The sequence below is a fragment of the Sarcophilus harrisii genome, chromosome 1 (assembly GCF_902635505.1).
Source record: "Sarcophilus harrisii chromosome 1, mSarHar1.11, whole genome shotgun sequence".
NCBI classification, from domain to species: domain Eukaryota; kingdom Metazoa; phylum Chordata; class Mammalia; order Dasyuromorphia; family Dasyuridae; genus Sarcophilus; species Sarcophilus harrisii.
The window spans coordinates 287,400,554-287,427,411 of record NC_045426.1 but is presented as its reverse complement, the minus strand read 5'-3'; the positions used below and the strand labels follow the sequence as shown (position 1 = coordinate 287,427,411).

The window sequence follows — 26,858 nt, the reverse complement described above, 5'->3', positions numbered from 1 at the left end:
TCAGGATCTAGCAGCATCCACATTAAAGAATGGAAGGGCCTGGAATCTGATATTCTGAAAGGCTATAGAAGTTGGTATGCAAGCAAGAATAACTTATCCAGTCAAAAGGAGCATTTTTTTCCAGGGAGGTAGATGGACATTCAATGAAATAGGTGAATTTCATCTATTTCTTATGAAAAAACCAGAAATAAACAAAAAGTTTGATCTCTAAATATAGGACTCAAGAGAAACATAAAAAGGTAGAAAGAAATCTTGGGAACTATATTTCTGTTATGAATATACAAAAGAAACACATGTATAATCTGCTTTTACAGTTATAATATAAAAAAGAAACTAGAGGTGAAAAGGAAATTGTACCAGAAAAAGGGTAAAGTGAGGGTACTACACCTCATGAAGAGGCAAAGGAAACCTATTGTATCTGAGGAAAAGAAGGGAGGGAGATGAACACAGTGTGTATCAGATTCTCATCAGAATTGGCTTAAAATAGAAAAATATTAGACATATTCAATTTACATAGAAACTTCTCCCACCTCATTGAAAAGTGGTAGGGGAAAAGTGAAAAGGGAAGGAGTAAACTGAATGGAAGGGAATACAGAAATTGTGAGGAAAAGGGGTAATAAAAGGGGAGGTACTCTAAGGTGGGCAAGAGATCTTAAAAAGGGAGGGCTGTGAAAGGCAGGTGGTGCTCACAAGTTTAATACTGGGAATACGGGGTAAGGGGGAAAGAAAGGAGAAAAGCCTAAGCAGGGGTTAACAAAGTTAGGTATGATAGATCTTTGTAGAAAACTAACTGGAGACAGAAAGGAGTACATTTTCTTCTCAGTAGTTCATAGAACTTATACAAAAATTGACCATATATTAGGACATAAAAACCTCAAATTCAAATGTAGTAAGGCAGAAATAGTAAATGCATACCTTTCAGACCCTGATGCAATGAAAATTACATTCAATAAAAAGCCAGGGAAAAATAGACCAAAAAATAATTGGAAACTAAATAATCTCATCCTAAAGAATGATTGGGTGAAACAGCAAATCATAGATATAATTAATAATTTCACCCAGGAGAATGACAACAATGAGATAACATACCAAAATGTGTGGGATGCAGCCAAAGCAGTAATAAGGGGAAATTTTATATCTCTAGAGACCTGCTGGCATAAAATAAAGAAAGAGAAAATCAATGAATTGGACTTGTAACTTAAAAAGCTAGAAAAGGAACAAATGGAAAATCCCCAGTCAAACACTAAACTTGAAATTCTAAAAATAAAATGAGAGATTAATAAAATTGAAAGTAAAAAAAAAAAAAACTATTGAATTAATAAATAAAACTGAGTTGGTTTTATGAAAAAACCAACAAAATAGATAAACCATTAGTAAATTTGATTAAAAAAGGAAAGAGGAAAATCAAATTGTTAGTCTTAAAAATGAAAAGGGAGAACTTGCAACTAATGAAGAAGAAATTAGAGTAATAATTAGGAGTTACTTTGCCCAACTCTATGTCAATAAATGCAATAACTTAAATTAAATGGAAGAATAACTTCAAAAATATAGCCTACCCTGATTAACAGAGGAAGAAGTAAATTGGCTAAACAGTCCCATTTTAGAAAAAGAAATAGAACAGGCTATTAATCAACTCCCTAAGAAAAAATTCCAAGGACCAGATAGATTTACATGTGAATTCTACTAAATATTTAATGAATTATTAACTCCAATGCTATATAAACTATTGAAAAAATAAGGATTGAAGGAGTCCTACAAATTTCTTTTATGATTCAGACATGGTACTGATACCCAAACCAGGTATGTTGAAAACAGCGAATGAAAATTATAGTCCAATCTCCCTAATGATGGGAGATAGGGATCTCCCAATCCCTATTGATGCTAAATCTTAAAATAAAATACTAGAAAAAGATTACAGAGAATCATCCCCAGGATAATACACAATGACCAAATAGGATTTATACCAGGAATGCATGGCTGATTCAATATTAGGAAAACTATTAGTAGAATTGACTATATCAATAACCAAATTAAGAAAAACCATAGGATCATCTCAAATACTTGCAGAAAAAGCATTTGATAAAATCCAACATCCATTCCTATTAAAAAACACCTGAGAATACAGGAATAAATGGAATTTTCCTTAAAATAATTAGGAGCATATATTTAAAATTATCAGTAAACATCAGTACCATTCCCATTCCCAATAAGATCAGGAGTGAAACAAGGTTGCCCACTATCACCATTACTATTCAATATTGTATTAGAAATGCTGCTTTGGCAATAAGAGTTGAGAAAGAGAGTAAAGGAATTAGAGTAGGTAATGAGGGCACCAAATTATCACTTTTTGCAGATGATATGATGATATACTTAGAGAACCCCAGAGATTCTACTAAAAAGCTATTAGAAATAATCCACACTTTTAGCAAAGTTGCAGGATAAAAATAAATCCACATAAATTCTCAGCATTTTTATACATCACCAACAAAATCCAACAGCAAGAGATACAAAGAGAATTCTTTCAAAATAATTGTCGATAGCGTAAAGTATTTGGGAATCTATCTGCCAAAGGAAAGTCATAAATTATATGAGCAAAGCTACAAAACACTTTCCACACAAATAAAGTCATATTTAAACAATTAGAAAAATATTAAGTGCTCTCGGAAAGGCTGAGTGAATATAATAAAGATGACAATACTACCTAAACTAATCTATTTATTTAGTGCTATGCCCATCAGACTTCCAAGAAACTATTTTAATGGCCTAGAAAAAAATAACAACAAAACTCATATGGAAGAACAAAAGGCCAGAATTTCAAGGGAACTAATGAAAAAAAAATCAAATGAAGGTGGCCTAACTGTACCTGATCTAAAACTATATTATAAAGCAGCGGTCACCAAAACCATTTGGTATTGACCAAGAAATAGACTAGGAATCAGTGGAATAGATTAGGTTTATAGGACAAAATAGTTAACAACTATATCAATCTAGTATTTGACAAACCCAAAGATCCCAACTTTTGAGATATGAATTCACTATCTGACAAAAACTGCTGGGAAAACTGGAAATTAGTACGGCAGTAACTAGGCATGGACCCACACTTAACACCGTACACCAAGATAAGACCAACATGGGTTCATGATTTAGGCATAAAGAATGAGATTATAAATAAATTAGAGGAACATAGGACAGTTTACCTCTCAGACTTGTGAAGGAGGAAGGAATTTGTGATCATAGAAGAATTAGAGATCATTATTGATCATAAAATAGATAATTTTGATTATATTAAGTTAGAAAGGTTTTGTGAAAACAAAACTAATGCAAACAAGATTAGAAGGGAAGCAATGAACTGGGAAAACATTTTTACAGTTAAAGGTTCTGATAAAGGCCTAATTTCCAAAATATATAGAGAATTGACTAATTTATAAGAAATCAAGACATTCTCCAATTGATAAATGGTCAAAGGATATGAACAATTTTCAGATGATGAAATTGAAATTATTTCTACTCATATGAAAGAGTATTCCAAATCAATATTGGTCAGAGAAATGCAAATTAAGACAACTCTGAGATACCGCTACTACACCTGTCAGATTGGCTAAGATGACAGGAAAAGATAATGACGAATATTGGAGGGGATACGGGAAAACTTGGACACTGATGCATTGTTGGTGCTGTTGTGAACAGATCCAGCCATTCTGGAGAGCAATTTGGACCTATGCTCAAAAAGTTATTACACTGTGCATACCCTTTGATCCCACCACTGTTACCACAGGGACCTTTATGTGCCAAAATGTTTGTGGCAGCCCTTTATGTAGTGACTAGGAACTGGAAATTAAATGTATGTTCATCAACTGGAGAATGGTTGGGTAAATTGTGGTACATGAATAGTATGAAATATTATTGCTCTGTAAGAAATGACCAGCACAATGAATATAGAGAGGCTTGAAAAGACTTACATGAACTGATGCTAAGTGAAATGAGAAGAACCAGAAGATCGTTCTACTCTTCAACGACAATGCTGTATAAGGATGTATTCTGATGGAAGTGGATATCTTCGAGAAAGAGAAGATGCAATTCAGTTCCAATTGATCACTGATGGAGAAAATGAGCTACACCCAGAGAAGGAACACTGGGAAATGAATGTGGACTACTTGCATTTTTGTTTTTCTTCCCAGGTTCTGAATCCAATTTTTCTTGTGCAACAAGAGAACTGTACAGATCTGCACACATATATTGTATCTAAGATATACTTTAACATGTTTAACATGTATGAGACTGCCTGACATTTAGGGGAGGGGATGGAGGAAGGGAAGAGAAAAGTTGGAACAGAAGTGAGTGCAAGGGACAATGCTGTAAAAATTACACATGCATATGTTCTGTCAATAAAAAGCTGTAATTTGAAAAAAGATATTAAAAAAAGAATATCAATCTACAAATTGTTTGGAGGACACTTTGGACAAGTGAGAGACAGACCAATTAGCAGACTCTGCAAAGTAATAGGATGATTTCTCCATTATGATTTCTTGAAAGATGTTGCCCAGGCTCTTTTTTTCATCTATAATGAAATAATTCTTAAATTCTTAAGTTCAATAATTCTTAAATTATCTCTCCTAGATATATTTTCCAGTTCAATTCTTTTTCCCAATGAGATATTTTACATTTTCTTCTATTTTCATTTCATTTTTTTTGTTTTGTTTGACTTCCATTGGTCCAATTCTAATTTTTGGTGAAATATTATCTCATTTTACATTTGATCAATTATACTTTGATTTTTTGGCCAATTACATTTCTTCAGGAATTATTTTTTCAATGGATTTTTTTCCATTTCACTAATTCTTTTTATGAAGTTGTTTTCTTCAGTATTTATTTTGCCATTTCACCAATTTTTCTTTTCTGATAGCAGTTTAACTTTATTAATTGGAGATGGGGAGGCAGGATATTACCCTGAATCAAGTCACTTGTGATTTAAAAAAACAAAAAACAAAAAAACCCTGTGCTGAATAAAAGGGAGACAAGGATTTGATTAGCTGGTAACTGCAATAATTGACTTTCCCGATGGTTGCATCTGTACAGGAAGCTGGGGTGTGGCAAAGAGCTCAGAGGTTAGGTACAGAGTCTGTGGATGTGTGGGGCGCAGAAAAGACAAGACGTCAGACTGCTGGTTAGCATGTTCCAGCTGCTTCTGAAGGGACAGAGTGTTGTCAGGTTGTAGGAATCCTGCTTGTGTTGGCTGATAGTGACCATGCATTGTGTAGGACTGTGGCTGAGGCTGTGACAGTTGCTGAACAGCAGGAAAAGCTGAAGGAGCTCTAAGCTGTTGGCTGGGATCATAATCTGGCCGAGTAGTTCCATAGTGAGTTGGGGCTGGGCTGCTCCATAGGCTTTTCCAGGGCTACCCTGGAATTGACCATATTCCCGAAAAAGCTGTTGACCCCACAAAATGAATGTGAGTACTTGGGGTCCAAACATCTGCTTGGCCTTATCAGCAGACATGAGAGTTCCTGGTCTGTTGTGTTCTCCAGGGGATTCCTTGAATGCTGAGATGTGTCCTTCTATGTACAGTCAAATCTTGACATACTGCAGATTTAAGTGTTGTCAAGTCACTTTTCTCCTTACAGTGCCTTTTCTCCTCCTCATGTAAAATATTCTTGACCTGCAGGAAGAGTTAGTGCTTTTCCTATTGAAAGGCCAGGAGTTTCTCATGCAGTTTAAGGATCTCTTCTTTGGTCTCTTCCAGTGACATCTTTTCTCTCATTTCCTTTTTCTTCCTCCTCAACTGTTCCTCCTTCATTTTCTGTTCCATTATATGTTTACCACCTCTTTCTCCTGTCACTTTCTCTCCTATTCCATCATTATATTTCAATGCAAGGCCCTACCACAACATTAAAGAGCTTGGGGAATTCCAGCAAGGCTACTATGATGACCCACAGGGTGCTGTCACACAGAAAGGGGTACAGATCATGACAATCCAGTCTTGGAAATGAATCTCGTAATCCTGAAGAAATCAACCTGAGAAATGAGGTGGGAAAACCAGACTCCATCTACATCCAACAGTTAGGCAGGGAGTGGGGGTTGAGTGCTCTGTTCCTTGGAGGCAGGGCAGAAACCCTCTGCCCCCCTCCCACCCAATCCCAGATATGGGTTCCAAATTTATTTTTTAAGGAGTTGTTTTCTTAAATCATCAGAGCCAAGATGGTGGAGAGCAGATATGCATCTATCTGAGCTCCTCCTAGTATCCTTCAGATCAACACCAAATCAAGCCTCTGAACTGCTTTTGGAGACAGAGAAGCCACAAATATTTGGAGAACAACAAATTTCCAGAAGAAGAAACTTTTTTTTTTTTAACCAATTTCCCTTAATTTTATTTTATTTTTATTTTTAATTTAATAGCCTTTTATTTACAGGTTATATGTATGGGTAACTTTACAGCATTGACGATTGCCAAACCTCTTGTTCCAATTTTTCCCCTCTTACCCCCAATCCCTTCCCCAGATGGCAGGATGACCAGTAGATGTTAAATATATTAAAATATAAATTAGATGCACAATGAGTATACATGACCAAACTGTTATTTTGCTGTACAAAAAGAATCAGAATCTGAAATATTGTACAATTAGCTTGTGAAGGAAATCAAAAATACAGGTGGGCATAAATATAGGGATTGGGAATTCAATGTAATGGTTTTTAGTCATCTCCCAGAGTTCTTTCTCTGGGTGTAGCTGGTTCAGTTCATTACTGCTCCATTGGAAATGATTTGGTTGATCTCATTGCTGAGGATGGCCAGGTCCATCAGAACTGGTCATCATGTAGTATTGTTGTTGAAGTATATAATGATCTCCTGGTCCTGCTCATTTCACTCAGCATCAGTTCGTGTAAGTGTATCCAGGCCTTTCTGAAATCATCCTGTTGGTCATTTCTTACAGAACAATAATATTCCATAATATTAATATGCCACAATTTATTCAGCCATTCTCCAACTGATGGGCATCCACTCAGTTTCCAGTTTCTAGCCACTACAAATAGGGCTGCCACAAACATTCGTGCACATACAGGTCCCTTTCCCTTCTTTATGATTTCTTTGGGATATAAACCTAGTAGTAACACTGCTGGATCAAAGGGTATGCACAGTTTGATAACTTTTTGAGCATAGTTCCTAATTGCTCTCCAGAATGATTGGATGTATTCACAGTTCCACAATGTATTAGTGTCCCTGTTTTCCCACATCCCTTCCAACATTCCACATTATCTTTCCCTGTCATTCTAGCCAATCTGACAGGTGTGTAGTGGCATCTCAGAGTTGTCTTAATTTGCATTTCTCTGATTAATAATGACTTGGAGCATCTTTTCATATGGTTAGAAATAGTTTCAATTTCTTCATCTGAAAATTGTCTGTTCATATCCTTTGACCATTTATCAATTGGAGAATGGCTTGATTTTTTTATAAATTAGAGTCAATTCTCTATATATTTTGGAAATGAAGCCTTTATCAGAACTTTTGACTGTAAAAATATTTTCCCAGTTTATTGCTTCCCTTCTAATCTTGTCTGCATTAGTTTTGTTTGTACAAAAACTTTTCAGTTTGATATAGTCAAAATTTTCTATTTTGTGATCAGTAATGATCTCTAGTTCTCCTTTGGTCATCAATTCCAAGAAGATACTTTGGAAGAACTTCAGAAAAGTTCCATTTCAGTCAGGAAGGGGGAGAGGCTGCTGAGCCCAAAGGCAACTCAGAGAACTGAAGCAGGGAGTCAGGGCATTGTGGTGCCCATGCACCAGAGAATCTGCTCCTAGCCTCATAGGCTATTCAATCCTGATTACAAGCCAGTGGTTCAGCACGTTTGCTGTGAAACACCCAAAGGAAATAAAAAAGGCAAACAGTGAACCTCTGAACCCCAGAAAAACATGGGACCTGGCCACACATAACCAGCAACAGAAGTCAGTCAGTAGCACCAGTCCCAGTGCAAACTAAAATAGCTGTCAGACCTTTACCTTAAGAGCAGATTTAACCTTTTTTTTTTTTTTTAATAGCCTTTTATTTACAGGATATATGCACGGGTAACTTTACAGCATTAACAATTGCCAAACCTCTTGTTCCATTTTTTCACCTCTTACCTCCCACCCCCTCCCCCAGATGGCAGGATGACCAGTAGATGTTAAGTACATTAAAATATAAATTAGATACATAATAAGTATACATGACCAAAACGTTATTTTGCTGTACAAAAAGAATCAGACTCTGAAATATTGTACAATTAGCTTGTGAAGGAAATCAAAAATGCATGTGGGCATAAATATAGGGATTGGGAATTCAATGTAATGGTTTTTAGTCATCTCCCAGAGTTCTTTTTCTGGGCATAGCTGGTTCAGTTCATTACTGCTCCATTGGAAATGATTTGGTTGATCTCGTTGCTGAGGATGGCCTGGTCCATCAGAACTGGTCATCATATAGTATTGTTGTTGAAGTATATAATGATCTCCTGCTCCTGCTCATTTCACTCAGCATCAGTTCGTGTAAGTCCCCCCAGGCCTTTCTGAAATCATCCTGTTGGTCATTTCTTACAGAACAGTAATATTCCATAATATTCATATACCACAATTTATTCAGCCATTCTCCAACTGATGGACATCCATTCAGTTTCCAGTTTTTAGCCACTACAAAAAGGGCTGCCACAAACATTCATGCACATACAGGTCCCTTTCCCTTCTTTATAATCTCTTTGGGATATAATCCCAGTAGTAATACTGCTGGATCAAAGGGTATGCACAGTTTGATAACTTTTTGAGCATAGTTCCAAACTACTCTCCAAAATGGTTGGATTCGTTCACAACTCCACCAACAATGCATCAATGTCCCAGTTTTCCGCATCCCTCCAACAATCATCATTATTTTTCCTGTCATCTTAGCCAATCTGACAGGTGTGTAGTGGTATCTTAGAGTTGTCTTAATTTGCATTTCTCTGATTAATAATGACTTGGAGCATCTTTTCATATGACTAGAAATAGTTTCAATTTCTTCATCTGAGAATTGTCTGTTCATATCCTTTGACCATTTTTCAATTGGAGAATGGCTTGATTTTTATAAATTAGAGTTAATTTCTATATATTTTGGAAATGAGGCCTTTATCAGAACCTTTGACTGTAAAAATATTTTCCCAGTTTATTGCTTCCCTTCTAATCTTGTCTGCATTAGTTTTGTTTGTACAAAACTTTTCAGTTTGGTATAATCGAAATTTTCTATTTTGTGATCAGTAATGATCTCTAGTTCTGCTTTGGTCATAAAGAGCTTCCCCTTCCACAGGTCTGAGAGGTAAACTATCCTGTGTTCCTCTAATTTATTAATAATTTCATTCTTTATGCCTAGGTCATGAACCCATTTTGACCTTATCTTGGTGTACGGCGTTAAGTATGGATCAATGCTTAGTTTCTGCCATATTAGTTTCCAATTTTCCCAGCAATTTTTATCAAACAGTAAGTTCTTATCCCAAAAGCTGGGATCTTTGGGTTTGTCAAAGACTAGGTTGCTATATTTGTTGACTGTTTTATCCCTTGAACCTAATCTATTCCACTGATCAACTAATCTATTCATTAGCCAGTACCAAATAGTTTTGGTAACTGCGAGCAGATTTAACCTTTAAAAATTTTAGCAAAAAAGCAAAAAGAATTCTGACCATAGACAGTTTTTATGGAGAAAGAGAAGAACAGATCTCAAACCCTGAGAATCCTAAAGGCAAGTTATCTCCACATGAAGCCCCAAAGGATGATATGTGTGGTCCCCATTTCACAAGGCTCTCTTGAAAGAATTCAAAAAGGGTAGGAAAAGAAAGAAAAAAAATGATGAAAGGAAATCAGATCTTTTCAAGAGAATTTGGAAAAGGAAAAACAGAAATTATCTGAAGAAAATTCTTTAAAAATTAGGTTTGGTGAAATGGAAAAAGCACATAACTTCTTACAAAATATGAAAAAGAAACCAAATCATTGAAAAACAAAATCTGTGAAATGGGGAAAAAATGGAATGAACAAAACACCCCATTTAAAAGTTCAATTGGCCAAATGCAAAAGGAGATTATAAAGCTAACTGAAGAAAATAATGCAATAAAAATTAGAATTGAAGAAATGGAAGTGAATGACTCAATGAAACATCAAAAATCAATCAAGCAAAACCAAAAAAAATGAAGAAATAGAAGAAAATATAAAATAACTCATTGGAAAAACAATTGACTTGGAAAATTGATCTAGGAAAGACAATCTGAAAAGTACTGAAAACCGTGATGAAAAAAAGAATCTAGACATCATCTTTTAGGAAATCATCAAGAAAACTGCTTGTATGTCCTAGAACCAAGGGGTAAAATAGCCATTGAAAGAATTCCCCGATCAGCTTTTGAAAGAGAACTCAAAATGAAAACTTCAAGAAACATTGTATCTAAATTTCAAAATTATCAAATCAATGAGAAAATATAACAAGCAGTCAGAAGGAAACAATTTAAATATCAAAGAGCCACAATCAGCATTAACGAGGACCTAGCAGCTTTTACTTTAAAGGATTGAAAGCATGGAGTCTGATATTCCAAAAGGCAAAGGAACTTGAATTGCAGCCAAGAATCAACTATCCAGCAAAACTGAGTCTCATCTTTCAGGAAAAAAGATGAGCATTCAATGAAACTAGGTGAATTTCATTTATTTCTGATGAAAAGACTAGAGCTGAATAGAAAATTTAATCTTCAAATATAGAACTCAAGAGAAGCATAAAAAGGTAAAAAGAAAAAAAATAACTTTCTTTTAAAAGTTAAAAATCTTATATCCCTATACAGGGAGATGATATTGTGAGGGATGTAGAAGACCCTTACCCAAAATGACTACTCAGAGATCACTCAGTAGAAGGAAGAAAAGTTTTTTATAGAAAACCTCTGGAGTATGAGCTGTCCCATTGGGAGATAAGAAAGAGAAACCTCTTAGTAGGAAGGCTAAAGAAGTAGTAAAGATACATCGCTTTTATACAAGAAATTATATCACAAGTAAGAGAGCACTGAGAAGGGGAGGGGGAGGCATCTCATTGGTTGTTGCTATTTGGGGAGATTGGAATGGAAGGTTTCTGTTTCCCCAAAATCATCTGATTTCTAGGAAACAGAAAATCAGGCCTTCAGGCTTAATCAAACAGATAGTGGTCCAGCTAATAGACTAAATATCGATAAATGTCATCAACTTAGGTTAAGTAAATATGTTTTTAGATGGCCAAGGCTCAAGTAGATATGAGCGTGCACATATTATACAGGTCATAGGGGAAACACAGAAATAATAAAATACAGAAAAAGAATTCATACATTCCTGTAAGTTCTTCACCTTATCTCTCTATTCCCCACAATATGTTTAACTCTTGAGATCTGTATTTCTATTATGAGTATACTTAGAGTGTGCAGGTACAATTTGATTTTATTGTGATGATATAAAAAAAGAAACCAGAGGAAGAAAGGTGATTCTATTGAAAGAAGAGTTAAATTAAGAGGTAAAAAAGGCCTATTACAATTGAGGGAAAGAAAAAAGGGAGATGAGCATTGTGTGAATTTTATTCTCATCAGATTTATCTCAAAGAGAGAACAGCAAACACATTTAGCTTCACAGAGAAGCTTTTCTCACCTTATAGGGAAGTAGGAGGGAAAAGGGGAAAAGAAAGGGGGAGGCTATTAGAAGGGAGACCATAAGTAGAAGGAAAAAGGTATAAGACAGGGGGAGGGGCTATAAAAGGGGAGGACTGTTTGAGGAACTGGGTGGTCAGTAACAAAACACTTGAGGGGGGAGGGAGAAGGGGAAAGGGAAGAGAAAAATATAACAGGAGGAAAATAAGATGGCAGGAAATCAAGTTAGTAATTTTATCTATGAATGTGAATGGGATGAACTCTCCCATAAAACAGAAGCTTTTGGCAGACTGGATTAAAAGGTAGAATCCTACATTTTGTTGTTTACAAGAAACACATTTAAAGCAGAGTAATACATTCAGAGTAAAGACAAAAGATTGGAGCAGAATCTATTTCACTTCAGCTGAAGTAAAAAAAAAAAAAAAAAAAAAGGCAGGTGTAGCCATACTGATTTCAGATCAAGCAAAAGCAAAAATAGATCTAAATAAAACTTAAAGTGACCATAGATAATTAAGTAATATCATTACTAAACATATATATATATATATATACACATATACATATACATATGTACATATATATATATATATATATATATATATATACACCAAATGGTACAGCATCCAAATTCCTAGAGGAGAAGTTAAGAAAGCTACAAGAAGAAATAGACAGCAAGACTATACTAGTGGGGGATCTCAATTTTGCTCTCTCAGAACTAGATAAATAGAACCACAAAAATAAATAAGGAATAAAAAGTTAAGGAGGTAAATAGAATCCTGGAAAAGTTATGTATAATAGACCTTTGGAAAAACATAAATGGAGACAGGAAGAAATATACTTTTTTCACAGCAGTACATAGAACCTATACAAAAATTGACCATATATTAGGACATAAAAACCTCAAAATCAAATGCAGAAAGGCAGAAATAGTAAATGTATTTTTTTTCGGATCATGTTGCAATAAAAATCACAGGTAATAAAAGGCCAGGGGAAAATAGACCAAAAATTAATTGCAAACTAAATAATCTAATCCTAAAGAATGAGTGGATGAAACAACAAATCATAGACACAAATGATAATTTCATCCAAGAAAATGACAATAATGAGACAACATACCAAAATTTGTGAGAGGCAACCAAAATGATTATTAGGGGAACTATTATATCTCTAGATGCTTACTTGCATAAAATAGAGAAAGAGAAGATCAATAATTGGGCTTGCAACTAAAAAGAGCTTTTAAAAAAAAGAACAAATTAAAAATCCCCAATTAAATACCAAATCTGAAATTCTGAAGCTAAAAGGGGAGATTAATAAAATTGAAAGTAAGAAAACTATTGAATTTATAAACAAAACTAAGCAAGTTTTATGAAAAAAACAACAAAATAGATAAACCTTTAATTAATTTGATTAGAAAAAGGAAAGAAGAAAATCAAATTATAAGTATCAAAAATGAAAAGGGAGAACTTTCCACCAATGAAGAAGAAATTAAAGCAACAATCACGAGTTAATTTGCCCAACTATATGTCAATAAATCTGATAATCTAAGTGAAATGGAGGAATACCTACAAAAATATAGATTACCCAGATTAACAGAAGAGGAAATAAATTACTTAAATAAATAAAAAATACTTAAATAAATTTTAGAAAAAGAAATAGAACAAGCTATTAATCAACTCCCTAAGAAAAAAAAATCTCTAGGGCAGATAGATTTACATGTTAATTCTACCAAACATTTAATAAACAATTAATTCCAATACTATGCAAATGATTTTGAAAAATAGAGAAAGAAGTTCTACTAACTTCCTTTTATGACACAGATATGGTGCTGATACCTAAACCAGGCCGGGTTAAAACAGAGAAAGAAAATTATAACTCAATTTCCCTAATGCATATTGATGCAAAAATCTTAAATAAAATATTAGCAAATAGTTTACAGAAAATCATCCCTACAATAATATACTGTGACCAAATAGGATTAATACCAGGAATGCAGGGCTGGTTCAATATTAGGAAAACTACTAGCATAATAGACTATATCAATACTCAAACTAATAAAAATCATATGATTATCTCAATAAATACGGAAAAAGCATTTGATAAAATGCAAAACCCATTCCTATTAAAAACACAAGAGATCTGTAGAGGACTACAGATAGTAGGGAATCCTGAGTGAGGTATAAGACCCTTATTTATACCTCAGTTCAGTAAAAGGAACGCTCATGCGTCTGGTTTGACTCCCCATCTACCCTAGGGGTGTCTCGGCCTTCCTGAGAAGTCAGGGGGTATGCCAACTTCTGTTATAATTAAAGCAGAGTTATGCTAAAGTGGCAAAGAAATATCTGCACACAATAGTAAATTGTTTATGTGGTCCTGCATGCATAGTATCCTATAGTTAATGCATTCAGGATGCTATAGTTATGTGTGTATTAGGATACATAAAGATGAGAAAAATTTGAATAAAATTTGACAATCCTGTTTGACCCAACTCTTTGTGAGTTCTACCCCTTCACTCCTCACCCATGAAAAGGATTTGGTCTGGTACCTGCTCTAGCTAGTAAATCCAGACAGAGAATATAGAAATAAATGGAGTTTGGTCAGTAATTTGGTTTATTTAAAACCATCAGCAAGAATCATATGTTGTGGTCTCAAACTAGAACTATCCTCAATAAGATTAGGTGTGAAACAAGGTTGCCCACTCTCACCATTACTATTCAATATTTTATTAAAAATATTAGCTTTGGCAATAAGAGAAGGAAAAGAGATTAAAAGAATTAGAGTAGGTAATGAGGAAACCAAGTTAGCACTCTTAGAAAATCCTAGAGAATCAACTAAAAAACTACTAGAAACAATTCACATCTTTAGCAAAGTTGCAGGATACAAAATAAATCCACATAAAACATGCATTTTATAGATTACCAACAAAGTCCAACAGCAAGAGATACAAAGAGAAATTTCATTTAAAATGACTGTTGATAATATCAAATATTTGGGAGTCTGTCTGCCAAGGCAAAGCCAAGAACTATATGAACACAATTACAAAATACTTTCTACACAAATAAACTCAGATCTAATCTCTTCAAAAAATATCATGTGCTCATGGGTAGGCCAAGCAAATATAATAAAAATGACAATACTATCTAAATTAGTCTACTTATTCAGTGCCATACCAATCAAACTCCCAAGAAATTATTTTACAGATATAGAAAAAATAATAACAAAGTTCATCTGCAAGAACAAAAGGTCAAGAATTTCAAAAGACTTCATGAAAAAAATGCCAACGAAGGTAGTCTAGGTGTGCTAGACCTAAAACTATATTATAAAGTAGCAGTCATCAAAACCATTTGGTACTGGCTAAGAAACATAGTTAATAAGTGGAATAGGTTAGGTTCACAGGACAAAATAGTCAATGACTATAGTAATCTAGTGTTTGACCAACCCAAAGACCTCACCTTTTGGGATAAGAACTCACTATTTGACAAAAACTGCTAGAAAAATTGGAAATTAGTATGGCAGAAACTAGGCACTGACCCACACCTAAAACTGTATACAAAATAAAGTTGAAATGGGTTCATCATTTAGACATAAGAGTGATATTATAAGCAAATTAGAAGAAGAAAGGATAGTTTACCTCTCAGATCTGTGGAGAAGGCAGAAATCTGTGGCCAAAGAAGAAATGGAGTTCATTATTGAACACAAAATAGATAATTTTGATTATATTGTTAAAATGTTTTTATACAAACAAAACTAATGAAGTCAAGAGTATAAGGGAAACAATAAACTGGGAAAACATTTTTACCTTCAAGAGTTCTGATAAAGACCTCATCAAGAACTGACTCAAATTTATAAGAATTCAAGCCATTCTCCAATTGATAAATGGTCAAAGAATATGAACAGACAATTTTCAAATGAAGAAATTGAAACCATTTTTAGCCATATAAAAAGTGCTCTAAATCACTATTGATGAGAAAATGTAAATTAAGACAATTCTGAGGTACTACTACACACTTCTCAGATTGGCTAAGACAATAGGAAAAGATGGCAAATGTTGGAGGTGATATGGGAAAACTGGGGCACTAATACATTGTTGGTGGAGTTGTGAATGGGTCCAACCATTCTGGAGAGCAATTTGGAAGGACACCCAATGGGCTATCAAAATGCCCATACCCTTTGATCCAGCAGTGTCTCTACTGAGCCTATGTTCTAAAGAGATCTTAAAGGAGGGAAAGGGACCCACATGTGCAAAAATGTTTATGATATCCTTTTTGTAGAGGCAAGAAGCTGGAAATTGAATGGATGCCCATCAGTTAGAGAATGGTTGAATAAGTTATGGTATATGAATGTTATAGGAATATTATTGTTCTGTAAAAATTGATCAGCAGGATGATTTCAGAGAAATCTGGAGAGGCTTACATGAACTTATGCTAAATGAAATGAGCAGAATAAGGAGATCATTGTACATTGCAACAAGAAGATTATACAATGATCAATTCTGATGGATGTGGCTCTTTTCAACAATGAGATGATTAAGGCCAGTTGCAATGATCTTGTGATGAACAGTCATTTATACCCAGAGGGAAGACTAAGTTGAGGGTAGATCACAACTTAACATTTTTATTCTTTTTGCTGTTATTTGCTTGCATTTTGTTTTCATTATCTTTTTGTTTCCTTTTTTATCTGATTTTTCTTGTGCTGCAAGATAATTGAATAAATATGTATACATATATTGGATTTAATATATATTCTAACACTGTTAATATATATTCGATTACTTGTCATTTAGGGGAGGGGTGGGAGGAGAAGGGGAGAAATTTGGAACACAAGTTTTTGCAAGGGTTAGTGTTGAGAAATTATCCATGCATATGTTTGAAGATAAAAAGCTTTAATTAAAAAATGGAGTTGTTTTCTTCAGTCAATTTCTGTTTCCTTTTCCAAGTTGTTGGTTTTCTCCCTACCCCATTCCACCCAAAACTTTTATAATTCTCCTGCATAGCTTCTATTTCTTTTCTCCATTTTTCTTCTAACTCTCATTTAAGGTCCTTTTTGAATTCTTCCAAAAAAGCCTTTTGAGGTGAAGATCCTTTGAGGCTTACCAGAAAACATTTTGCCTTTGCTGTCCTCTTCCATTTTATTTTTCCTGTTTCATAGTAGCATCCTGCAGTCAGAGCTCTTTTTGCTTAATTTTTTTTTTTTTTTTTTTTTGTTTTTGCTCATTTTCAAAAGTTGAGCTATGCTCCTATGGCATAGGGGAAATTGTCCTAAGTTTCTTTTATCAGGGAAACAGGGAATTCTCACTGACTGTGCTGGGACTGAGGCTGGGTGGGCCTGGCCAAGACCCACCTATTGTTCTGGGATTTAGAGACTCACAATTTGACTTCTGTAACTGTGTTGGAGATCTTACAGCTGTTCTACTGATCCACTGGCCTTCTGAACCAGGATAGAGTAGCCAACATTGCTGTATTTTGGCTAAGAACCTCCCAATAGATTTTCTGCACAAGGCCTCCCCACCATGCAACACCTGCACTGGACTGCTTCCCCCTTACCCCACCGAAACAGACCTTTCCTGAAGTTCTTTCAGGATATCTTAAGCTGGAAAATTATTACATTCCAAATGTTTGTGGGTTCAGTTACTCCAAAATCCATTCAGAAGCTTGATCTAGCATTTATTTTGAGGGGGAGAGAGCTCAGGCGATGTTGTCTACTTTCCACCATCTTCTCTATAGTCAGATTGCTTCATTACGAATGGAGAAAAGTGAGTAGATAAAAAAAAAAATTGTTGTGAAGATAAAATTGACAAGACTTAGGAAATTACTGAATATGGGGTGAGGGGAAGGAGAAAGATAAGGACAAAAGTAGGAGAAAGAAAAATGACAGTGAATTATAAAAGATGACTCCTGTTGAGGGCAACAGAAACAGGGAAGTCAGCAGAAGGGATGGAATCAGAGAGAAAGTAATGACACAGTGAGTTTGAGAAAGTTAAGAAGAAAACATTTTATAGACAGTTGGAAGTATAGAAAGAAGCTTAGGAAAGAAATGATAGATAGGAAAATTCATGAGAGTTGTTGAAATCATACTTTCAAAATAAAGTATAAGATTCTAAATCCTTCACTACTAGAATATGATTTTAGAGCCAAAGAGGATCTTAGAGATTTAAGTAACAAATAAGAACTTGGAGCCAGGAAGAACTGAGTTCAAATTTTTGTGATCTTGGTCAGGTTACTTAATCTGTTGATTTCCTCATCTGTAAAATGGGGTGAACAATAGCAGCTACTTTATTAGGTTGCTGTGAGGATCAAATGAAATAATATACAGATAAAGCACTATCTAAATGTTAGCTATTGTTATTAATATTTAGTTCAACCTCTTCATTTTACAAATGAGGATATTAAAGAAGCTGACAATATGGGCCCAAATCTTATTTATTTAATGGGATTTGTGTGTAATCCTAAATCAAAAGCCTGTCACCAATGGAGTTACTAATGGGGGAGGGAAATGTCTTTTAATTTCTGTTCAGAAAATAATGGCTTTTATTCAGGAAACAAATGCAAACAGATTTTTTTTTTCAATAGAGAAGAAAGCAAGCAAGAGAGAATGGGAGGAAGGAAGGAAGGAAGGAAGGAAGGAAGGAAGGAAGGAAGGAAGGAAGGAAGGAAAAAAGGAAGGTATGGCATCTGCCCAAAGATAAATTACTTTCATAAAGAGATGCCTACATTCAAATCTTGAATTTGCCACTTAGCTAAAATGTTGGACTATAAGTCAGAAAGAATAGGTTCAAATTCCTGTTCCTTTACATGACTTATGATTTTGTAGCACTGAACAGATGAGAATCATTCAAAATGCCAAGCAATTTCCTAGATATAATCTAACTCCATCTCTTCAATTTTAAACTAGTCCATCTGCAGCTCCCATCCAAGTCCATGCTGATTCAATGAAATACACACTTAAAAAGGTGACATCAAGCAATCTTCATCCACTTTATCTTTTGTACAGAAGTAGCTGGTCCACTCTCTTTTTATTGGCAGTATTTATTACAATACTTTTTTATAAGATAAGGATTCAGCTCAATCCAATTCACCAAACACTATGCTAAATATTACATAATCTCTTTTTGTGGAATTCATGTAGGAAACATTGAACATCTAGAGATAATTATAATTCTATAGTGACCACAGATGGATACCAAAGGGACAAAGTGCTACTTAGGCCAGATGAAGTAAAGATCAAGAACTCCAAATGAGTGTTGCATAAACATGAAAAATAAAATACAATTTCACCTATCATTAAGGATTCTCTCATCACAGTATAGTCCCTTGCTGATTCAGTATATTTTTCCCCTTCTTTTTAATGTTGTATTGGATATTTCCATTCATCACAAATGTATATAAAATACTGGAAGCAGGGGAGTGAGAAATGAAGACTCCCAGGTGTCTAGACTGCTTTTTCCAGGCTTATCTTAAAAAAAAAAAAAAAAAAAAAAAAAAAAAAAAAATGTGCAATAGACAATAGTTATTATTAACAAGAATTTGTACTCTAAAACACAATTAAGATTGACACCTGTCCTCATCTATGAAAGTCAAGTTCTTAAACCACAAGACCTGATTAAATTTTCTGCTTTATAGAAAATTCAGTGAATTAAGGTGTATGATTGTAAATATTTAACAAAATATACATATAACACACTGGAATGCTTAATCTGCATCTTAACATTTTCTCTATCAGTTACTTAAATCTAAACAATTACTCAAAATAATAAACCAAGTCCAGATTTATAGCATTTGTTGATTTCCTAAGTGGAAATGCTCATTCTGAAAATTTAACAATAGATGATGGCAAGCTAATACAAGTTTATTCCAGCTCAGCTCATCTTTGCCCTTCTTTCTCTTCCTAGGAGACTACCTCCAGTAGGAAGACTAATATAACAACATAATGATGGATGTTTTCATTCTGAGACTTTCTTTTCCCTGGTACCACCTTTTCCTCCCTGCTTCCCAGAAGTTTTAAAACATAACAGCATAAAACAGGAGTCTGGTTGAGTTTTATAGAAGCTCATTTGTTGGAATCCTTACAAAGTGTAAACTCATTAGAGTTGATAGAGACAATAATCATCTAATTTAGCATGGTTCAGTATGATTGATCTGATCTTACAAGGAGATGTTAAGGGCCAGAACTTGAAACAAGATGATAACTCAAGGGAGATGTTAGAATCCTAGCGTTAACTCAATGGAATTGATACAGTGCTTATTGGTTCACACATTAGAACAAACCCTTACAAAGTAATGTCAGTTGCCTAATTTAGCATGGTATTTAGCAAATTCTCTAACTCACTAATGTATTTAAGTACTCATTGGAGTTCACAAGTATGGGAGATTCACAAAGTTAACTTTGTAACTTTGTGGATTCACACCTCCCTTAATCCCTCCCTCAGAGGAGGAATCAACCTTTGGGAGATCATATATAAAGAAGCTCTTAGAGCTTCAGGTTAGTTCAGAACATTGCCAGGAGTCAGAGAGGAGCACGCTGGGAGGAAGCCCACAAGCCCACTCTCGGGGGTGAAGTCAGATTTATTCCATCTTCCACCTTTGTGGCTGGAGGCAGAAGAAAGCAAAGGCAAAGGACAAGTTGCAAGAGCTCTTGGGACCAAGGAAAGAGATAAGAAATAAGCATTTGGATTTTAATCAGCTGGCTGCATTTTGAAGTGATTATTACTTTGAACTGAAACTAAGGCTGCATCCAGAAAACCTCCCCAAGAGACCTGCTCACAGAGAACCATCTTATATTATAAAAAAGAAGAGAACACCACATTCATTAGTTTGTGATAGCCAATTATTAAATTTTAACTGTGAGAATATCCACTTTGGAAATCAGCAAACATATCAAACCAGGCTTGATTTTGTTGATTTCTAGATTTAAGAAAGTATTCATGTATAATATAGAACACACACACATATATCTAGATATCAAAAGCTTGTTGATAAACATTTACCAACACACCACTGACATAAAAAGAAACAGGAACCATGGCAAAGTTCCCTTCCTAATTTTTCTTGTCCAAGAGATTTGTTTTACCAAATCTACTGTCTGCATTCCTGAAGGCTTACTGATCTGAGATGGCTGTTCTTGTGCTATTTGCATACCTCTGCTAACATATTTTATATGAATATAGGGAAGTATTTGCTCCTCCAAAAGACAATCTCCCCATTTTCTTTAACTGGAAATCGAGCAACAAAACATTCATTTTCAAAGAAAGAACTCAGGAGCCACTTCCCTGACAATAAAGAATAGATAAGAGAGTTATATCTCAGTTGTTGTGACTTATTTGTAGGCCCTGAAAACTCTGAACCTGATTTGCATCTTCATCATTTGTTTTTCCTGCAGTAGAATGTAAGTATCTCAAGGGGAAGGAACTGTCTCAGTATCCCCAAAGCTCCCAGAACAGTAGCTGTTACATGGAGACAGAGATTGGGCTGAAATTTCATTAGTTTAAGGAATTTATAGAGGAGAAAATTTCCTTTAAAGGAAATCAAGGATCTTTGACGTGTGAAAAGAAATTATTGGCAAAGGGTGATCCATGATGTTTAGTAACCACTTCAGTTCTGCTGTAACAAGAATGCCATGTTGTTTTGTAAATTGTATAGAAACCATTGTGAAAACTTTGTGTGCAAGTTGTAAAATATTTTTGAAAATACAAAATACATTATTCAATAAGTAATATACACAGGAAGAATCTTGGCACTTTTGCTCAAAAAGTATCTTCTATATAACTCTATTGTTGTTGTTCTCTTCATTATGAAGCTTTGCCAAATTCCTCAGATCTTGATGCTCTGGCGTGACAAGGTATATGGTTCAGAGTTAGTGTAGGTTATCCTGTGTATTCCTTACATCTTTTGTGTCATTAATAAAAATGACTAATGACCAATAAATGTCAAAACCCTCAACTTTAAACATAACTTGAATCTTTGCCAAAGAGGAAGATCTTACACTAATGTTAGTACATAAGCCTACAACAGGAAAGAATTCAATTAACAGTGAATTCAAAGATATGAAGATATAAAAATGAATTGAGGAGCTCTGTTATTGTGCTATTAGGGTGATGAATGGATATGTTCTGTTATAAGTATCATGGGGAGGGAGGTATTTTAAATACTGGAATTCAACAAATATTTATCAAGTACTTACAAGTACTCAGATTTGTAGACACTCTTGGGCCTCTCATCCATTCTTTCAGAAGCCTTAGGACTTGTGGGCCTTTCCATCTGCCCTACAACTCTTATGTACTGTCTTCCCCAATTAGACCATGAACTCTTGAAAGGAAGGAGCTCTCAGTCTAATTGTTTTCTTTTTGTTTTATCTTCAGAACAGTGCCTGACATATAGTCAGTGTTCAATACTTTATTTTTTTTTTAATTTCAATATTTATTTTTGTAAGATTTTGTGCTCCAAATTTTTTTCTTCCTTCCCTTACCTCCCCCCACACCATGACAGCAAGCAATCTGATATGTCATACAAGTACAATATTTTAAAATACATTTCCACTTTTGTCATGTTGTCCAAGAAAAATCAGAAGGAAGGATGGTTTTTACCAAAAACCATCATAAAGAAGAAAAAAAAGATGAAAATACTATGCTTTGATCCACATTCAGCCTCCATGTTTCTCTCCCTGGATATAAGTGGCATTTTCCACCTCAAGACTATTGGAATTATCTTGGATCACTGCATTGCTATGAAGAGGTAAGTCTAAATAGTCTAAATAATCATACTGTTACGGTGTACAATGTTCTTCTGGTGCTGCTTTCTATTCAGCCATTTCCTCACTGATGGGTATCCACTTAATTTCTAGTTCCTTATCACTACAAAAATGGCTGCTACAAACATTTTTGCACATGTGGGTCCTTTTCCCTCTTTTATGATCTCTTTGGAATACAGACCCAGTAGTGTACACTGCTGAATGAACAATTTGGTTGCTCTTTGGTTATAGTTCCAAATTACTCTCCAGAATAATTGGATCATTTCACAACTCCACCAACAATGCATTAGTGTCCTAGCTTTCCCACACCCCTTCCAATATTTATCATTATATTTCCCTGTCAGCTTAGTGCTTAATAGTTTTTCATTCATTCATTTAAGCTAATGTGTGCTAGGTTGTTGAAGGTATACACTGTAAACATATATAAATAAATACTGAGCATTTATAAAGTAATCCAAAATAATTTTACAATCAGACAGCAAGTGGGAGGAAATCAGGAAAGGCTTTTTCTAGGAGATAGCATCTAAGCTGTGTCCTTTGTCTAATTAAATGGCTAGTGGCACAATAGAAAGAATATCAAATGGACCCCAATGTGGAAGATTGCAAAGGAGAAATATTTATCCAATATTGTTTCAACAATGTACTCAAACAAGATGGATTGAAATGAGGATAATATAAAACTAATTTATACAACTTAAGTTTCATTGAATGAACAGTAGACCCAAAGCACTTCCTGACACTTCTACTCATTTAGTAAGTGATATTGTTATGCCTCAGTTCTCTTTAACTGTTCTGACTTGGTTTCCCCTGAACTAGTTTCCTTTGTCTCAGTTTCCTTAGCTGTTCTGTTAAATCCCCTTAGTCGTAAAAACCCACTCTAGTCCATTAAGACTGGGGACCGTTTACTCTAAGGTTATAAATTGCTAGCAAGATAAACAAGAGAGCAGAACTCCTGACCCTCCCCTGTCCTCAAGAATTTACAATATCCCTCTAAAATATTCCAAGATATCTCACTGACATCTTTATCTCTGGGTATTCAGACATCCTGTCTCTGGGCTTTTAGGAGTTATGGTCTCCCCCCAACCTAACAGAAGCCTTCGCGCCTTTTTTACCTTCTTTGTCTCTAGGGTTATTTAAAGAAGGGGCCGCTCTTATTCGGGGCTGCTTCCTTCTTTGAGATGACAGCCCTGGGACCAACATGGATTCCTTGATCCCAGTATATCTTTATCTCTATCTGACTGGATAATTTGAGACGAGAGTCCTGTCCAGTCAATTATACTCTCCAATTAATAAACTATTGAAAACTCTCTAATCTCTCTCCTGCCTCAGTTTCTCCAGCATAACAATATTTTCCACTATGACCAACTGTGACATATGATTATTTCCTTATCAAATGGGATCACAAAGTTATAAAATTTAAAAATAACTTTTTATTACTCTAGGCTTTGCAGAAAGACAGCTTATTCACGGAAAAGACCTCCACTATGCTTCCTTTTCAATTGCTACAAAGAATGTGGCAAACTAACCTATCAGAAAATGACGAGGAGCATGTAATCAGCAGCATTGTACAGCAGATATTGTACTAAGAAAGACAACAACTGAATGATAAAAATTCCAAAATAGGCTTTTAATTCTTTTTTAATTTTTAATTTTAATTCTTTTTAATTGCTACTGTGGACTTGATAACCAATGAATAAGAATCCAATCTCTTGATTGTTCCTTAACATTTCAGTGTAACTGCTATATAGTCCAAGAATTTCAACACTGATTTATCATTATTGAGGCTGAAATAAAAATATGATCCTAAATAAAATTATATTGTATTTTAAAATGTAAAAATGTCTTTAACATACCATACAAAAAAAGAGAGCAGGAAAGATTTGGCTCTCAGGGGGAAAGTCTTTGGACTCCTGGTACCATCAGATACCATTAGTTCTTTAGAGAGAATAAAAATCAAAAATAGTGACATATACATGTCAAAATTATCCTGTCAATACTCTAAAAGTGATTTTGGAAATAAAAATGGGGCTTTACAATAGCAATTGTACAATACAATACAATAAATACAGATCCTGCTTTTCTGAATTAAGGAAGGAAGAAAGGAGGGAAGGAAAAAAGGAAGGAAGGAAGGAAGGAAGGAGGGAGGGAAGGAGGAAAGGAGGGAAGGAGGGGAAAAGGGAAGAAGGGAAGGAAGGAAGGAAGGAAGGAGGGAAGGAGGGAGGGAAAGAGGGAAGGAGGGAAGGAAGGAAGGAGGGAAGGCTTCATGATCTGGACATAAAGAGTGATATTGTAAGCAAATTAGAAGAACATAGTTTAACTCTTAGATCTGTGAAGGAGGAAGAAATTCATGACAAAAAAAACCTAGTTATCATTATTGATCACAAAATGGATAATTTTGATTATATTTAGTTAAAAAGTTTGGGTACAAACAAAACTAATGCAGACAAGATTAGAAGGGTAGCAATAAATTACGAAAATATTTTTACATTCAAGGGTTCTGATAAAGGCCTCATTTCCAAAATATATAGAGAATTGATTAAATTTATAAGCATTCAAGCCATTTTCCAACTTATAAATGGTCAAAGGATATAAATAGACAAATTTCAGATGAAGAAATTGAAAGCACATATAAGTCATATGTTTTATATTTAGAATGCTCTAAATCATTATTGATCAGAGAAATGCCACTACATCCTTGTCAGATTGGCTAAGATGACAGGAAAAGATAATGATAAATGTTGGAGGGGATGTGGGAAAACTGGGGCATTAATCCCTTGTTTGTGGAATTGTGAAAGGGTCCAACCATTCTGGAGAGCAATTTGGAACTATGCCCAAAGAGTTATCAGTTTATGCAATTGATATTTGACCCAGCAGTGTTTCTATTGGGGTTATATTCTATAGAGATCTTAAAGAAGGAAAAGGGACCCACATGAGCAAAAATGTTTATGGCAGCCTTTTTGTAGTGGCAAGAAATTGGAAACTGAGTGGATATTCATCAGCTGGAGAATGGCTGAATAAGTTTTGGTATATGAATGTTATGGAATAATTTTGGTCTGTAAGAAACAACCAGCAGGAAGATTTCAGAGAGGCCTGGAAAGACTTAACACAAACTGATGCTGAGTGAAATGAGCAGAACCAGGAGATCATTGTACATGGCAACAACAAGATTATACTATGATCAATTCTGATGGACAAGACTCTCTTCAGTAATGAGATAATTCAGACCAGTTCCAATGATCTTGTCATGAAGAAAGCCATCTATACCCAGAGAGAGGATTGTGGGAACTGAGTGTGGTTCACAACATAGCTTTGTTGCTCTTTTTAAAAAATTTGCTTGCATTTCATTTTCTTTCTTATTTTTCTGATTTGGCTTGATTTTTCTTGTGTAGCAAGATAATTGTATAAATATGTATGCATACATTGATTTTAACATATATTGGACTACTTATCATCTATAGGAAGGGGGAGGGGGGAATTGAAACACAAGGTTTTGCAAGGGTTAATGTTGAAAAATTATCCATGCATATGTTTTGAAAATAAAAAGCTTTAATAAAAAAAGAAAAGAAAACCAATTCCTCTTTGTTTGGTGCCACCCTTAAATTTATCAAGAGCTCTGGGTGGGTTCTTTCAATGAGCCCCTGACACCTCTTCTCCTATTTCTATGAGGGAATAGATCTTTTGGTACTTCTTCCTCCTTGGCCAATCCTTCCTCATATGTCCTTCTAGTCCACAATCGAAACAAGTTACTGGAGTCCATACTAGGAGACCCATTCCCCTTTCTTTTTCTAAATCTCCTGTTGGCTAGGATTCTGGCCAAAAATCCCCCCTTCCCATCTTTACCAGGTTGCTCTTGATTTTTTATTACAGATTTAGCAACTGTTTGCACCATCTGAAGCATAACTTTAGTTTGCTCTTCCTATTAGAAGGTCTATAACATAATTTCTCTTTCTTTCTTCTCCTCAGTCCCTCTGGCTACATATACTTTGGGGCTATTTCTAATAATTCATCCAAGGGATTGATCTGCCACCCTTCTTGCTTCTGGAGCTTTTTGTTTATATATGGCCATGAATTGGTGACAAGACTGCACCATGGCATCATTTTCTAACCCAGAATACTTTCTCATACATTTCTTGAGTCTATTTTTAAAAGGCTGAGAGGGTCTCTTCCTTTTATTGTTTAAATTCTGTTACTTTACTCATATTTTGACTTCGAGGAACCACATTCCCAATACCCTGAATAATCATTTGTTGTAGGTCCCTCATACTTTATGAGTTGGATTGTTCTGATCCCAGAATCATTGGGATTCTGAAGGGGAAATTTTTGTTCTTCCCTGGGTGGGCATTATCCCAGGTCCTCCCTGCTCTTCTCCAGTGAAGAAGACCCCTAAAATTGACATCAATTCAGGCCAGGTATAAATGTTAGGATGAAGGAATTGATCAAACTGTTCCACTAACCCAGAAGGATCTTCTAAAAGGACTTTCATCA

General features: G+C 34.9%; 1 protein-coding gene and 1 pseudogene across 1 annotated transcript in view; both read right to left on the bottom strand.

Annotated features, from left to right (window-relative positions):
- PGM5 (phosphoglucomutase 5) overlaps window positions 1-26,858 on the bottom strand; it is a 288,406-nt gene that overhangs the window by 202,485 nt on the left and 59,063 nt on the right. The gene's annotated exons all lie outside the window — the stretch shown is intronic.
- LOC100922365 lies at window positions 4,726-6,300 on the bottom strand (annotated as a pseudogene).